The sequence below is a fragment of the Lissotriton helveticus genome, chromosome 9, assembly GCF_964261635.1.
Source record: "Lissotriton helveticus chromosome 9, aLisHel1.1, whole genome shotgun sequence".
Classification (NCBI taxonomy): domain Eukaryota; kingdom Metazoa; phylum Chordata; class Amphibia; order Caudata; family Salamandridae; genus Lissotriton; species Lissotriton helveticus.
Window position 1 is genome coordinate 125,789,635 of NC_136070.1, and position 16,201 is coordinate 125,805,835.

Genomic DNA, 16,201 nt, shown 5'->3' on the forward strand with positions numbered 1-16,201 from the left:
AAAAGACCAATAAATAACAATGGGGAGAATGAGTAGGTCCGCAAAGATCTGCGTTACCTACCCTTTTCACTATCTGCAAAAAGGGTGGTCTCTTCCCTGTTTGCAGACAGGGAATCTCCAGGAAACAATAGTTTTGCGAACAACAGTTCAGTTTCAAGTAATTATTGAGTGGGGGAGAAAAAATAAGCACGGCTGCTGCCCTACCTATCCTCCACTGCTTGCAAAGAGAGAGCCCGTTGTTTCTCCGTTTGTAGACAGTGAATCTCCAAATAAATAAAAAGAGCAATACTAGTATTTTTAAACAATCAAGCAATCAAGCAATCATTTCGCAACTTGTCGTGATTACACGACCTTACCCGGACCATGTGGACAGTTTCTTGTCTTCCGAATCCAGCGCCCGATCGTCCTCTTTTTCTCGTATTTCTCACGGCACTCCTGATGGTCCCCAGTCAGGACCGTAGATCACTCGAGAGAGGTCTGTTCGGAACTAGTGAAGTTCGGATGATCGGCTGCCAGACGAGGGTCTATTGGGCAAGAGCTCTCCCGATCGTTGCAGTCGTTCACTCTGTCGTCGGGACCTCTCCCACTGGATCCACGAGTCGCTGATGGGCCCCACGCTTGGGACGCCAATTGTAAAAACCTGAGGCGGGTCGGGGACAATCGATATTTGCCCGGCGGTATTGCCTCTGTGACCCTCTAGTTATTTAATCAATGAAGAGGCAGGCGCTGGAGACTGGAAAGCAGGAAACAAGGTTTTTATTTTCTCCGGAGGAGAACACAACGAAACGGACAGAAGGTATCGTTCTGAGGTGCTCTAACTGCATCCCTGAGGCCTGGCCTCTTATACACAAGTTTATCTTTTTATTGCATGTAACATATTCTCGTCGATACTTTGATGTACAGAAAGACATCCTCAGATCCCCCTTTGGGCCCGTTCCCACACACATTTACAGTTGAAGTCCCCACCCTAGTCTCAACAGGTGATGAGTATCACGCAGCTGGATATTCCGCCGATTCACGGAATGTGGGGGGTTTGATCGGATCTCATGGAGTGGGGGCTTTGATCAACCCGGGGATCCTTTGATGGGGGAAGCTTTCTATTGTACGGGGAGGGGCAAGGAATGGTATCGGCAGAGCTGGGTGTCGGCCTGGGAACGGGGAGGACAAAACGGGCACACAGGGAAAAAGGGGGTTTGCATCTAAGGGCCGGAGATCATGAAAGGGAAGCAGGGAGGTGTCGCGCTGGGAACAGGATGAGGGCCTGGGGCAGAGCAGCGCCGAAGAGGGGTTTATGACTCAAGGCAGGTGCAAGCAGGGGGTGGTCAGCGTGCAGGCTTAGTGAAGGCGAAGGGCTATGTCAGGGGCCAGCAGCATGCAAAAGGGTTCGCTCTGATCGGGGCATCTAAAAAAATGGCGGGCGCGCACGACAAAAGTGTGGCATCAGGGGAAGAGGCAAGATGGCGCAGATAATGTTCACCAAAACGTACTAATTTTCAACAGTGCTGCACTGTCCTCTGGGGCCTGAGCAGTATGAGGGTACAAATAAGAGGAATGAGGGGCTCACCCTCTTCCTGCCATACTGCCTGCATTTGTTTCTGTGGGCCTGCAGCTGGGGTTCGGCTACGTGGCCCCAGGCTGTGCGATGGCACCCAAGCAGCAAGGAATTCCGTCCCGGAAGTTCCTGGTGATCACAGAAGAGGGCAGGGCCACACACCAGGAAGGGACCGGAGCCTCACGGGCTTCAGGCTACAGCTACCCCTGCCTTAAGAGGCAAAGAGAAGAGCTCCCGTCAGTGTTGGCTCTACTTGGGGAGACCAGCGAAAGGAAGCGCGGTCAGAGCACCATGACAACCGCTAGTGGGGTTGGACATGCGTTCCCATCCTCGGTCTACAGAGCCAGCTCTCTGCGTTGCCCCAGTGATGACTGAACCAGCTGCCAGCCCACAGCCTACACCAGTCTTCTCGGTGCAGTGCAGTGAAGCGGATGTAGCAGCAGGCAGACCTTGCCAGACGACGAAACAACAAGTATAGCAGCTGCCTTCTTGTGCCTACTCCCTTTTTGTTGCCACATACCTGGGGGCATGGTAGCAGATCTGGAAGGATGGGGTAAACCTCAGCGAGGGCCCCTGATTCAAAAATTCCAACAGAATCCCATGGAAATTACTGTATTCCCGGTATTAGGGGTACAAATGCTTCTGGGCCCCACATTGTGGAGGAAAGATTACTGTATTGTGGGTATTAGGAGTAGGGGTGGGCGGAATTTGCGTAATTGCGTTACCCAAATCTCCGCGAAACGGTAAAAAATCTCCACGGACATGCATAAATTCCGCGAACACACAGAATTGCTTGTTCGCTATGCTATTTTACTGTTCGCAATCGCTGTTTGCGTGTTCGGGGGGAAATATCTTGTGAACACGAATATTGAGAACGCAAACAAGCAAAAAATTTCACAAAGTCGCGGAACGCAGAATTTTGGGCAATTTCGCATTACCCGCAGAACGCAAAATTACCAAAATTCCGCAAACTCCGCGAGCGGAACAGAATTTACTGCCCAGGCATAATTAGCTCTATGAAGTCAGGGTGATCCTGGACGTTACCTCGTAATACTGAGTGATAATGTGTGTTTCATCATTCCATGTTTCTTGTGTTTATGGCCATATTTGGGTATGACGTAATAGCGGTATGTAAAATGTCAGTAATTATATTTCTATGATGTGTGCAGCCTACAAGTAATTACTTTGGTGCACTATATGTATGCTTATGACCCTATGGTAAAGTAATTATGATTTTTTTTTAAATGTATTTATTTATTTAAAGATTTATAGAGCGCATGGCTGCCCGTGAGCGTCCCAGCGCTAATTGATAGGAACAAGCGAAATTGGAAGGAGATGGCTTAAGGGAACAGCCAGGTCTTTAAGTTTTTGCGGAATGAGGCAAGATTTGGTTGTGCCCGTATGTCCAGGGGGAGCGAATTCCACAATTTGGAGGCGTTGTACGAGAACCAACGGCCTCCGGATCGCGCCCTCTTGATCTTCGGTATCAAGGTCAAGTGTGCGTTCGTGGACCGAAGTCTTCTCTTAGTTGTGTAAGGGACAATGAGGTTTTTAAGGATGGGCGGAGCTTTACCGTGCAGAATTTTGTGAGTCATGCAGAGAGCTTTGAACTGCTCTCTTTCGCATATTGGCAGCCAGTGGAGTGGTCGAAGGGCCGGTTTGGCCGAGCAGCGGTTGTTGGTACCAGTGAGGATCCGAGCAGCCGCGTTCTGTACCACCTGCAGTCTGTCTGTCACTTTCTTGGGTACCCCCAAGTAAAGGGCATTTCCATAGTTCAATCTGGCCAATATCAAACCCTGAATCAGGAGCTTCCTGCACTGCACGTGGAGCAGGGGCAGGATTTTACGGGAGGTGCGGAGGAGTCCGTAGCAGGGGATTTCATGCCCATTTGCTTATGGCAAAGTGATTTATGGTCAATGTGATTATGACAATTGCCCGCATGGTAACGTGATTTTATGATCTATGTAACGTCATGACAAGTGCCTAGTGGCACGGTGATCTATGTGTTTGTGACCTAATGTGTTTTTATGAATAATACAAAGGATATCTTTATATAACCTTGTGTGGAGTCTCTTTTTGTGGTGTGCATAGTGTTTCACTGTTGAGGGTGTGTTGTGGCAAACGTTTACACATTCCCTCTGGGATGAGCCTGACTGCTCTGCCAGGCTAACAAGAGGGTGAGCAGGGGTTAACTTAGATGTGTAACTCCCTTGCCCAGACTAGAGGGGTGGGTTCTGTCTGGCTAATGTGCATACCCTAGCCAACCAGAAACTCAATTTCTTACAGGACTCAAACAGGAGACAAACTGCTGACCCCAGCCCAGGAGCATGTCTCGGATGTCAAGGATGCTCCAGTAAGGGTCGCTTTTCTGGAAGCATTGTTTGTGTCCCTCAGGGACAACCTCCATACAGTCAAAAAGGAACTATCTCAAGACCTGAAAGAGGTCCAACTAGATCTTGTGGAAGTGGAGGACAAAGTCTCCACATTGGAAGATCATGAGTCCAGTCGTGCTCAAGAGGTTGAACAATTGCAGCAAGAGGTCAATGACTTAGGGAGCAGCACATTGAATTGCAAGCACATGAGGAGGACCTGGAAACCTTGTCATGCCGTAATAACATACACATAACGCGGGCTCCAACTAACACAGAAGGCACAGAAATAGGAGTATATGTCAAAGACCTCTTCCTTCAGATTCTGGGATTTTATTTTAAGCCACTTCAATTTTCACGAGGGGAGCTGATTTGGTTTTGAGATACAGACTCCTATTGCCCTGGTCCCACTCTTGAACCTGGGAAACATTTAGGCCTTAGATCCTGCTCTCTTTGTCAACGTTCCCTAACGGCCCATAAAATTAAGGGCACTCCCCCTTTCAAAGCATCGTACAATCCACGTGGCATAAATTCCATAACCATTGACTCCACCCCACTTGGGAAAGACACATTTAAAGCTGTACTTATCAACTCAAGCTTGTTGATAAAATATGCACTGGCATTCGCTAATTTGATTGATTCTCAGGGTTTGAGCCTAGCATTCGTTACTGAAACTTGGGCAGACGCTGCGTCTGACCCAGATCTTATTTTGGTTATACCTCCTGGCTTTGCTATTTCCAGACAAGACCGGCCTCATAAAGGGGGCTTGCAATCATCTCTCAGGAAAAGCTGAAAGTCTCCTTTGAACCCATCCAAACCTCATCAAACTGTGAAGCACTGATATTTAAGGTTACTTTGACCAGCCGGTACTCCTTTAACGGCGTGCTTCTCTATAGACCCCTAGGTCAGAGTGCTAATTGTATATACAGCAGCAGCCAACTGCTTGATATTAAAGTCCTATTTCCTGACATCACCATTTTAGGGGACTTTAATCTGCATCTTGAAAACGTAGCATCTAAAGAGGCGGCTGCCCTCATTGACTTGATGGGAAGTGTCGACCTCACACTATTAGTGGACAGTCCTATTCACAAGGCAGCCTATACCCTCAATGGCATTTTTTCCGACAGTCCCTATCTTAACATTTTCTCGATTATACCTCTAACCTGGTCAGACCATTCAGCTGTGATGTTCAGCATCTGTCCAGAGATGATAACTGAACCAGGGCCATCCCTTCCACCTATTTTTAGGAAACGCCCTTTGCATAAAGTTACCACACAAAATTTCACCAGCCACTTGCACCTCTCTAAACCGAGGCTTCCAGTGGACCTGAATGAGGCCACAATTACCTTTCAGAACACTCTTGACACCATTGCCCCCCTAAAAAGTACAACTAATAAAAGGACTTGTCCATCTGAGTCATTGTTCGCCGATAGCCTGAGATTACTTAAGCAAGCATGTCAAAGGCTGGAAAGAAAATGGCGTTTGCATTATGCCCATGATGACAAGATCATACACAAAAAAGCTAATGCAGAGTACAATGAAAAAACCTTAACTAAAAAAAAACAGTACTACTCAGCCAAAATTAGCACATCCCTTAACTCCACCCAAAAAATCTTTTCCACAGTGCAGAAGCTGAGTACACTCTCCGGTCAGAAAAAAACAGTAGTGGACCAAGACTTTTGCAACCGGCTAGCAGACTCTTTTCCAGCCAAAGTCAAAACAGTCTCTGACTTATTTCTATCCACCTGCCAGGGGATGAAAGGGCTTTCAAATGGCCCCCCTTGAACCACGTTAGAGGGTCCGAGTGGTGAAGGTATGCCAGTAGCCTCTAGTTCTTGTCTCAATGCTTTCAACACCCTCTCAGAAACACTGTGGAAATTGGCAGCGATCGATGTAGGCATTTAGCTGAAGCCATCTTGTTTCTGGCAGCCATTTTGTCTGTCATGTGCTCGCCATGTGCTCTTTCCTTCTTCTCTGTCGTTTACCCTTGTGCTCTGCTCAAAGGACTGGCTATACTTAGCCTCTGCTACTCTGCACATGCTCAGTTGAGCTTGTAGCTGCCCATGCATCTGTTTTTAGTCTGTAACTGTCAGGTTGTTTTACCAAAGTCAGAAACTGCTAGCTCCTCCTTTACTCTTGGCTGTGCATTTCTGTATGACCATCTATGTATGTAACTCTCCTATGTGTGCTTGTACCGCCTTCTTTTGCGCTCCTGTGTGGGTATAAAAGACCCATGGTTCTTCTACTCTTTGTGCCACTTCATACACTACCGAAGGGTGTTGTGTGAATGTAGTTCCACCTCATGAGGTTAATAAAATATCTTTTTACTATTTCAACTTCTGTGCCAACTTCTATTTACTGGTCTGAGAACTTGCGTGCAGAGAAGGGTGAACCCCTAGCACTGGTAGGCCTTGCTGAGGCCCACCTCTACAGATTGGCACCCAACCACTGGGGCTCATTGGCGACTCAGATGCCCGAATGAGTGGTCAAAACGGAGGATTGGAATCTCGCTGTGGACGATCACTGCCCGAGGAGACCGCGTCTTGGCACCCACAGCGTTTTTCCTCTCTCCCTGCTCTGACCCTCTAGGTGGTGCCGGTCCTCGACTGAGATCTCTTCTGGTGTTCGCCGTGCAGAGACCATTTGGTTGATTCAGAACTTGGCAGTTGGAATCTGGAGACTTTTGCTTGGTAAGGTTGTTTTGTTGCGACGCTTTTGGTTAAGGTCGTTTAATGCGACGCTTTTGGAATTGTATTGAACTTGGCCCAGATTTGGAATTAGGATATCTATAAATTGCAATGTATATAGACAGGTAATGAGGAGACTTTTCTCTACTTTTTATAAAATCTGAATGGCACACCGTATTTTAAGTGCTACTTTGCATATAATATTGCATATACTGCAATATTTTTGGCATGCCTGTTCTTAGTACACTTCGTAGAATGTATTGCTTTTGTGGAAATACGCCTATGGAACTCAAGCGGAATCAGCCGGCTCCCCCAGAGGGGACACAAACTAGGGACATGCATATTAAAATTGGTATTTCTTCTATAATGTACAACACGTTATGGAATAAATACACTAGTAAGGTTCCTGAGTTGCGTTGGCCTATAAATGGGTCATTTGATTTTCAAAAGATTCAGTATGTGGAACAATGTCTGTTTAAACTTAAAAGTAGACAGGATATGTTTGACTGTGTACGAATGTGGTAGAAAGAAGCGTGTGAGAGAGTCCGAAGGGAGAAAGCTTTGATAGAAAAAGAACAATGCTAAAGTATCCATGCGAAAGTGCTGGAATCGAATAATAAAGAAATGAAGGAGATGAAAAACAGGGAGGGTAGGGAGCGACGTTTACAGGTAAATGGCCAATACCCTGTCCCGCGCCCCCTCTATCCTCTCCTTAATAAACAACAGGATGATTCACTTCTGTTAGATCGTCCTCTCCCCCATATCCTTTTCCTTCTGCTCCTGTACTTGATTCTGATGATGATGATCATCCTTCGGATCAGGATTAGTTAAAATCGGATTCTCTGCGAGAGACTCACTCACTGCTGACCACCGATCGTGCGGCTACCCTTAGATATGCTGCTCGTAAAGCTGCTTGTGATAATATTTCTGCTTCTGATCTTTTAGCTGATGTGCAACAATGGCAGGAAAGGGATCAATTATATTTCGCGGAAGTATTTGCCATAGAAGCCGTTGAACGGTTTAGGAAGCATTCCACAGAGTTAAAGCCTGAGGATATAGCAAAGGATTATAAACGATTGCATGACAGTCTTTTTCTCTCCTCTCAGGTGGCTGACTTCATTAGATGCTTGGTTATACTGTGAGTTGATGCACTCCGTTTGCGAGAGGAGAAAAAGTCAGCTGCTGCGGCTGCACAAATACTTCAGACCACCGTGATGCAGGCCGTTGCTTCAGAGACAGATAAGAATGTTGTAGTTCATGGGAAACCCATGCGGGAAGCCGCACCTTTGTATGTTCCTCCTTGGGGTACGGGTACAGATGATGATAAGGATTCCACTGATGCGAAGGGTTATTTTATGTATAGCTGAGTTTATACTCCATGGAGAAGAGCAGATGTCATGGCTCTTAACACTGTTTTGCCTGACCCGTGCAAAAATCCAGCCGCTTTTTATGAAGAAGTTGAGGGAGCTAATAGTTCTTGTTCTCTGACCTTATCTGATATTGATATGTTTTTTTGGTCTGATTTTACCCCCTGATATGTGGAGAACTATTCGTAAAGTCGATGATCATACAACTTTTGGGGATGTTTGGAAGGATCTAGAAAGGATTGATGCGGAAAGGGAACCTGCGCAGAAACCGCAACAGGTGATTTTAGATCTTCCAAAAGCTATAGTAGTTAAATTGAAAACTCTCATTCCTCCTAAAAAGATAGATTGGACTATGTTAGCATCTTGCAAACAGAAGGTAGATGAATCGGTCTCTGATTTCTTTACACGTTTTGAGGAGGAATTCCACGACTTTAGTGGCCAGTCATTGACGGATGACACAGGCAGGCATCTGTTTGTCGATAAGTTTGTCGCCAACATGTTGCCAGGAATAGCTATTCGCCTAAAGGCCAGCGAAAGTTCATGGACTACGTCCTCCCCAGTCTCTCTTTTGACTATGGCCCAGTATTATGAACGTCAGGAATTGGAAGCTAAGGGAAATGAGGATAAAAAGAATAAGGAGTTGAAAACGAAGGGTATGCTATCTCAAGCTTATGGCCCGTCCTCCAGAAGTGATGGCAGAGGCGGACGTGCGTCTTATGGTCCGACCTTACCCACTTATGCTCGACTAACTTTGTCTTCTGATCAGGGTGCGTATTGTAGGAAAATTGGACATTGGGCTATTGATTGTCTGGCATTGCGTGTTCAGCAGTATCAGCATGGTTGGGGACAAATGAGAGGTCGCCCAGGAAATCCAGGACATAGGGAAGGTATGGATGATCGTGCTAGATTTGAGACTGTTGGGCGTCAATTCTTCAAATACATTTGATAGGCGTAACCAATATCAAATATCTGACTATTTGAATTCGGATTTGCAGGACTCCTCTTATGTATAGGAAGGCCTAGGATGGGGTAAGGAATCAGTTGAAGTCCCAGTAGATCAGAAGGGTCCCTATGTCCAAACACACTTTTTGGCTTCTACTGATCGGTTTCTGGTTGATACTGGAGCTACTCGTAGCGCCTTGTCTAAACAATTAGTTCCAAGGGCTCCCCTGTCTGGCTTAAATATTACATCGATAGGTTTCGATGGGACACCTTCTCCTTAGCCCACTGTCACAACCACTTGCATTCCATGTTGATAAATTTACTGCTCCATGTCCATTTCTGCTTTCCCCTAACACACCATACAATATTGTGGGTCTTGATATGATAAAGTATTTTAGGGCTACGATACGTTGTTCCCCAGAAGGTGTGCATGTTATTTTGAATGATAACTATCCAGTGATTGAGAAGTCCTGTCTTATTAGAAAGGATATTGCATTGGCCTCACTCCCTAGTACTTTGTGGGCCACTTCGGACACTGATGTAGGGCAAATGGTTATTCCACCAGTGCATATTAGTGTCAAGGAGGGAGCTTCATTGTCACGATTGCCTCAATGAAAAATTTCTCGAGAAGGTGAAGAGGCACTTGTACGTATTGTTCATGATCTGATTAAAGTGGGGGTTGTGGAAGAAGTCCCTTACAATATTTGCAATAGCCCTATCCTTCCCATTCTGAAGAAAGACACTGATACTAAAATCTACAGGTTTATCATTGACTTACGAGAAGTTAACAAGATCGTAGTACCACAAAACCCGGTAGTTTCTGATATTATGACACTCCTTACCATGGTTCCTCCAACAGCGACTACCTTTACTGTAATTGATTTAAAGAATGCCTTCTTCTCAATCCCTATTCATCCTGACAGCCGATATTTGTTTGGCTTCACTTTGAATAATCGATCCTACAGATTCTGTAGAGTTCCTCAGGGGTATACAGAGAGTCCTAATATTTACAGCCAAGCATTGAAAAGACAGCTTGATTCTTTCCCTGCGCCGATGGGGGTGGCTCTCATACAATATGTCGATGACATCTTGTTGGCAGCTGATACGCCTGAACAGTGTGAAGAAGGCACACTGTCTTTGCTTTCATCCCTTGCATCAAACCCTCACAAAGTTTCACGGAATAAATTGCAGTATTGTAGACCGAAGGTGACTTAGTTAGGTCACCTTCTGTCTAAGGAGGGACATGCACTTACACCAGACCGCATTCATGCTATTTTAGACACATCAGTGCCCCATACTCAAAAAGATGTCCGTGCATTTATTGGTCTCACTTCTTTTTGTAGGCAATGGATATTAGGCTTCTCACACATTGTTAAACCCTTGTTGGCTCTTTTGATGAAAGACACTACAATGCCCCTTCCATGGACGACTGAATGCCAGAATACTTTCCATCAGTTGCGTCCAGCTCTTTGTTCTGCACCAGTATTAGGCACTCCAGATTACACTAAGGCTTTCGCACTCTATGTGCACGAGAGGAAAGGTTGTGCGCTGTCAGTTTTAGTACAGACACATGGTGACAAGCAACGTCCTTGTGCATATGTTTCAGCTGTTCTTGATCCCGTTGCTCATGCATTGCCTGGGTGTTTCCGCTTTGGTGTAGTGGCAGCTGTGTCTATACGTTAGAGTGAAGGGATAGTTTTGTTACACAGACTGTTGGTGTTAGTACCCCATTCAGTTGATGCCCTTCTGAACCAAACCAAAACGCAACACTTAACTAGTGCTTGTTTGACAGGATATGAATTGACACTTCTGGCCCCTCATATCACTTTGGAAAGATGTTCAACTTTGAATCCAGCTACTTTGTTGCCGTACACAGCGACTTAGCCTCAGTCACAGGAGTCTCATGATTGTATATTCCTTACTGAGGAACAGACAAAGGGTTGTGTCAATTTGCAAGAAACGCCCCTCTCAAGCGTTGATGGGTAACTATGGGTTGATGGGTCTTGTTTGAAGCTACCAGATGGCACAACATCAGCTGCATATGCAATTACAACACTTTAGACAGTAGTTGAGACAGCTCATAGTCCACAGAAGTCAGCTCAGGCAGCTGAGCTAATAGCTTTGACACGAGCGTGTGAACTTAGTACTGACTTGTCCGTAAACATTTATACAGATAACCGCTATGCTTTTGGAGTGGCTCATGATTTCGGGTTACTCTGGAAGGAAATAGGCTTTCTTACAACCCATAGGATGCAAAAAATTGCACGGAGAATTAGTACACAACCTTTTGACTGCTTTAACATACCCAAATAAAATAGCTATTGTTAAGTGTAGCGCACACAAAAAAGTGGCTGACATAATAGGACAAGGCAATACTTTCTCAGATCACACAGCCCGTGAAACTGTAATGGAGCGAAGTACCACCTCTATGTATGTAGTGAAGTCACAGGCTGAATGGTGGCATGATACCAGACAGGAAGTGCTGGACATGCAAAGATCTGCATCTGCAGAAGCAATTGAGAAATGGTCTAAAGAGGGCACATTAGATGATGAGGGCTGTTGGAGGAATAAAGATATGACCAAGTGAAGATTGCATACAGCCTATTTACAACCTATGGTTCATATGGCACATGGGCCGGCACATGTTGGAGCCTCCTCGATAACGAAATTGCTCACGAAAGTTTGGGAACATCCAGAAATTGCCAGCACAGCTAAAAGGATAGTGCAGTCCTGTCTGATTTGTCTCCAGTATAATCCTGGTAAAGGGACACAAACTCCTACAGGAGGGTTTGCTACACCAACTACACCTTTTGAAGTTTTGCCAATGGATTGCATCCAGCTTGAGTGCTGCAATAATCTAAAGTATGTTCTAGTAGTGGTATGTGCCTTCAGTAAGTGGATAGAGGCATACCATATGAAAGACAATATAGCTCTCACTCCAGCAAAGGTGCTCTTAAAGGAATTCTACCCCAGGTTTGGTGTTTGTAAACTTTCGTGGAGTGATACCAACCCCATTTTATTGGGCAAGTTGTTGAGTACGTCCTGAAAGGGTTAGGGATCAAGCAAAAGTTTCACGGTGTCTCTCATCCACAATGAGCAGGGCTAGTGGAAAGATGTAATGCTACACTCAAGTTGAAGCTAGATAAGATCCAGGCTTCCACATCTTTGAAATGGCCTGACGCACTACCCTTAGCACTGTTGTCCAGTAGATCAGTGCCACATTCACGATCTGGTCTTACAACATATGAGGTGGTATTTGGGAGGCCTATGAGCATTTGGGGAATTCCTAAGCCACGCCCCTTAAATGATGTACCATGTGTATTGATGAGTGACCACTTATCAGAGTTGACTGACAGTTTGATTTCTATTCATCAACAGGTTCGAGAAGCTCTTCCTGATAAGTCTGCAGGTGAAGGCCATGGACTCTGGCCTGGGGACTATGTAATGGTCCGATCCTTCCAGAGAACAAGCAGCTTGGAGCCTAGGTGGCGCGGCCCAGAGCAGGTACTCCTCTCAACGAGAACTGCGGTTCAAGTGACGAACCGGAGGAACTGAGTGCATTCCACCCATTACAAAAAGGTGCTGTCTACCCTGGTGGAACCTGCTGCCCTGATCGACCATAGAGACATTCTGAATACGGAGAGAGGCCAAGCCATAACACCTGACGAACCTTAGGAAGTCTTCCCAGACCACCCGATCCCTGGTGTTTCCCGATACCAACTGAGACCCCGGAAAGAATCTTCCTTGTTGGAAAAGACTGGTTGAGCTACCGTCCTGGGTTAGTGAAAGGGAGCTGTTGTGGCAAGGGAGGGATCAGTCCTACATAGTGACACCCATCTTGACCCTCAGTGAAGAAACCAACAGCTGCCCAGGACTTTAGAGCTCCAACGATTATTTCAGCGAAGAAACAACCATGTATGTGGGGAAAACATCGAATACTGTGAAAATGTGCGATAAGATGACTATATGCATTGCTGGATTTGTTGTCACTGTGGTTGCTATGGCAGTGATAATTTGGGTTGTAGAAGAAGTGGCTCCTGCTCGACAACTGCTGACTGTCACTACCCCAGTACTAGTTGAACACCATTATTTTACTCTCCCATAGCATGAGCAGAAGCATAGACAATCTTATCTGAACACCACATTCATCCAGATGTTACACCACTCACAATGCTACAAACATTACTAACTATTGGGTGTGTGGGATGATGCCTGCTCACCAGAAAAAGGGAGGAACACCTTTCATTCCTCTTCCCTTTTCCCATTACGGTTCTTGTCAAGCCTGGTTTGCACTTCTAGTTGCTTCTCAAAATGCTAATATTACTAGTATGACCGCAGGGAAAATAAATTATTATCTCAATAAAGTATTTTACCCAGATGAAGATGTGATCCACAAACTAAAGGGAATAAATGGGAGTGGGAGGAGTACCGACCAGGAATTGCTTCTACACCTTATGTTTACCCAAATATGTGAACAACCAAGGGTAATGGACCATTTGTAATAGCTGTTACTAGAGCTGGAGGAGATTTGTGTGTAAGCAGTGTTGGGAGAATTCCAGTAGGAAGAAGTGAATGCACTCAGATTTTGACCATTGAAAGTGTGAATAACAGAAGCTTTATGTCTTCACACAATACCTACTTTGTCTGCAGTAACAAAGGATACTATCATCTACCTGTTGGATGGTCTGGAGTATGCTGTGTCCCTTTTGTTACCTCCTGTGTTTTTGGCATCTGCATCATATTATAAGGACTACCGATTGTTTGATGATATTACCAAACCAGATATAAGAGGACAATAAGTAATGAAGAGGTGGGCCAGACCGACATTGCATTACAGCAATATGTTGATTTCAATTTGGGACTGTTCTTCTTTGTTGGTGCTGCCTTAACCCCTTCCATGCTCATGACGAGCTCAGCTCGTCATGGCATATACCTCTCAGGTGCTCATGACGAGCTGAGCTCGTCATGACCACACCCGTTTTCGTTGCTGTCCAGCACAGCAGGGGAAACTACCAAGCAGCGATGTGGCTAAACAGCAGGAAAATCAGACAGTTGACTCGTGTTGTGTAAGCTGTTGCCAACTAGACAACCATGGCCCTTGGGAACATTACAGAGGAACTGCAAATTGCAAGGATTGTGGCGCTCCAAAACCGTATGGTTCTAGATGTAGTCTTGGCTGACCTAGGAGGTGCATGTTGCATCATCGGAAGTAGCTGTTGTGTCTACATACCAGAACATGCCCCTTCAGTTTTTGATTCGATCGCTAAACTTCATAAGATTGCTGCCGAGATTCATCCTGACACTGGCATGTGGATTTTCGCAAGCTTATTTTGGACGTTGCTCGCTACCTGGGGCTGGAAATTATTAACAATCCTATTTACAGTACTTGCAATTGTACTGACATGTTACTTATGTACTACAATGTGGTCCAATGCTTTGCTCCATCTGTATTACTGCCTGTACACCTGCTAAACGTTATGTTGCACAAATGAATGCCCAGTGTATGCTAGATAAAGAAATTGATAATATGATGCAGGTTGACATACAAGATGTATACTCAGACTATTCTAGATCATAAATGTCTTCAGCTAATGCTAAAAGGGTTGTCTGTTGAAATTAGCAGCGATCGATGTTAGCATTTAGCTGATGCCATCTTGTTTCCGGCAGCCATTTTGTCAGTCATGTGCTCGCCATGTGCTCTTTCCTTCTTCTCTGTTGTTTACCCTTGTTCTCTGCTCAAAGGACTGGCTATACTTAGCGTCTGCTACTCTGCACATGCTCAGTTGAGCTTGTAGCTGCCCATGCATCTGTTTTTAGTCTGTAACTGGCAGGTTGTTTTACCAAAGTCAGCAACTGCTAGCTCCTCCTTTACTGTTGACTGTGCATTTCTGTATGACCATCTATGTATGTAACTCTCCTATGTGTGCTTGTACCGCCTTCTTCTGAGCTCCTGTGTGGGTATAAAAGATCCATGGTTCTTCTACTCTTTGTGCTACTTCATACACTACCGAAGAGTGTTGTGTGAATGTAGTTCCACCTCATGAGGTTAATAAAATATCTTTCTACTATTTCAGCTTCTGTGCCAACTTCTATTTACTGATCTGAGGACTTGCGTGCAGAGAAGAGCTAACCCCTAGCACTGGTAGGCCTTGCTGAGTTCCACCTCTACAACACAGGTCATGACAATTCTTAGCCAGACGAGTTCAGGCTCCCCCTGGGACCTTTGCCCACCTAAGATCCTCCACCTGGCCTTGGGGGTTACAACTAGCTATTAACAACACATCCACAAAGGACAAGGGTCTTAGGGAATGTTTACCAACCACAGAAACAAGATTCAATCCCAAACTCAACTAGTCAATCTACAAAAAAATCTGGTGGTCCATACTAATATACAAAAGAAAAGGAAGAGAGCCTAAGTAAAGCATGCCTCATAATGTTAGTTAGGGTAAATATATATACAGACCAATATAGAGACCAATACGGACTAACCAGATCTCCATCAACTCCCCCCTGTGACCAGTGTCATCAATTTGTATATTAGTATGGACCACCAGATTTTTTTGTAGTTTGGTTACAACTAGCTACCTCACTGACATCTTTGACTGTATTTTCTCCACTGGGTATTTTCTAATACTATGGAAGAAGGCATCTATCCTCCCACTACTGAAAAAACCTAACTTGAATAATACTGATCCTAGCAACTACAGGCCTATCTCCCGTTTACCCCTTCCAGCTAAAATCGTGGGGCCCGATTCACAGAAAGAACTTAAGACTAAATCCTAAACTTACTACTATTTGGTATTCACAGAATGCACTTACTACGTCCGGGATTCACAGAGTGAACTTACTACTTTCGGGATTCACAGAATGAACCTACTACTTTCGGTATTCACAGAATAGATTTAAGACTACTAACTTTACGTCCGCACTCGGGCTGTAAATTCCGACCCGGAGGCGGAGCTTCCGGCTTAGGGGCGGAGCTTGCAGCCCAGAGGCAGATCTTCCGGCTCAGAGGTGGGGATTTAGCAGTGGCTGAAATCTCCACCTCTGGGCCGGAAGCTCCGCCTCTGGGCCACAAGCTCCGCCTCCGGGCCGCAAGCTCCACCCCAAGCCGATATTTACAGTCCGAGTGCGGACGTAAAGTTAGTAGTCTTAAATCTATTCTGTAAATACCGAAAGTAGTAAGTTCATTCTGTGAATCCCAAAAGTAGTAAGTTCACTCTGTGAATCCCGAAAGTAGTAAGTGCATTCTGTGAATACCAAATAGTAGTAAGTTTAGGATTT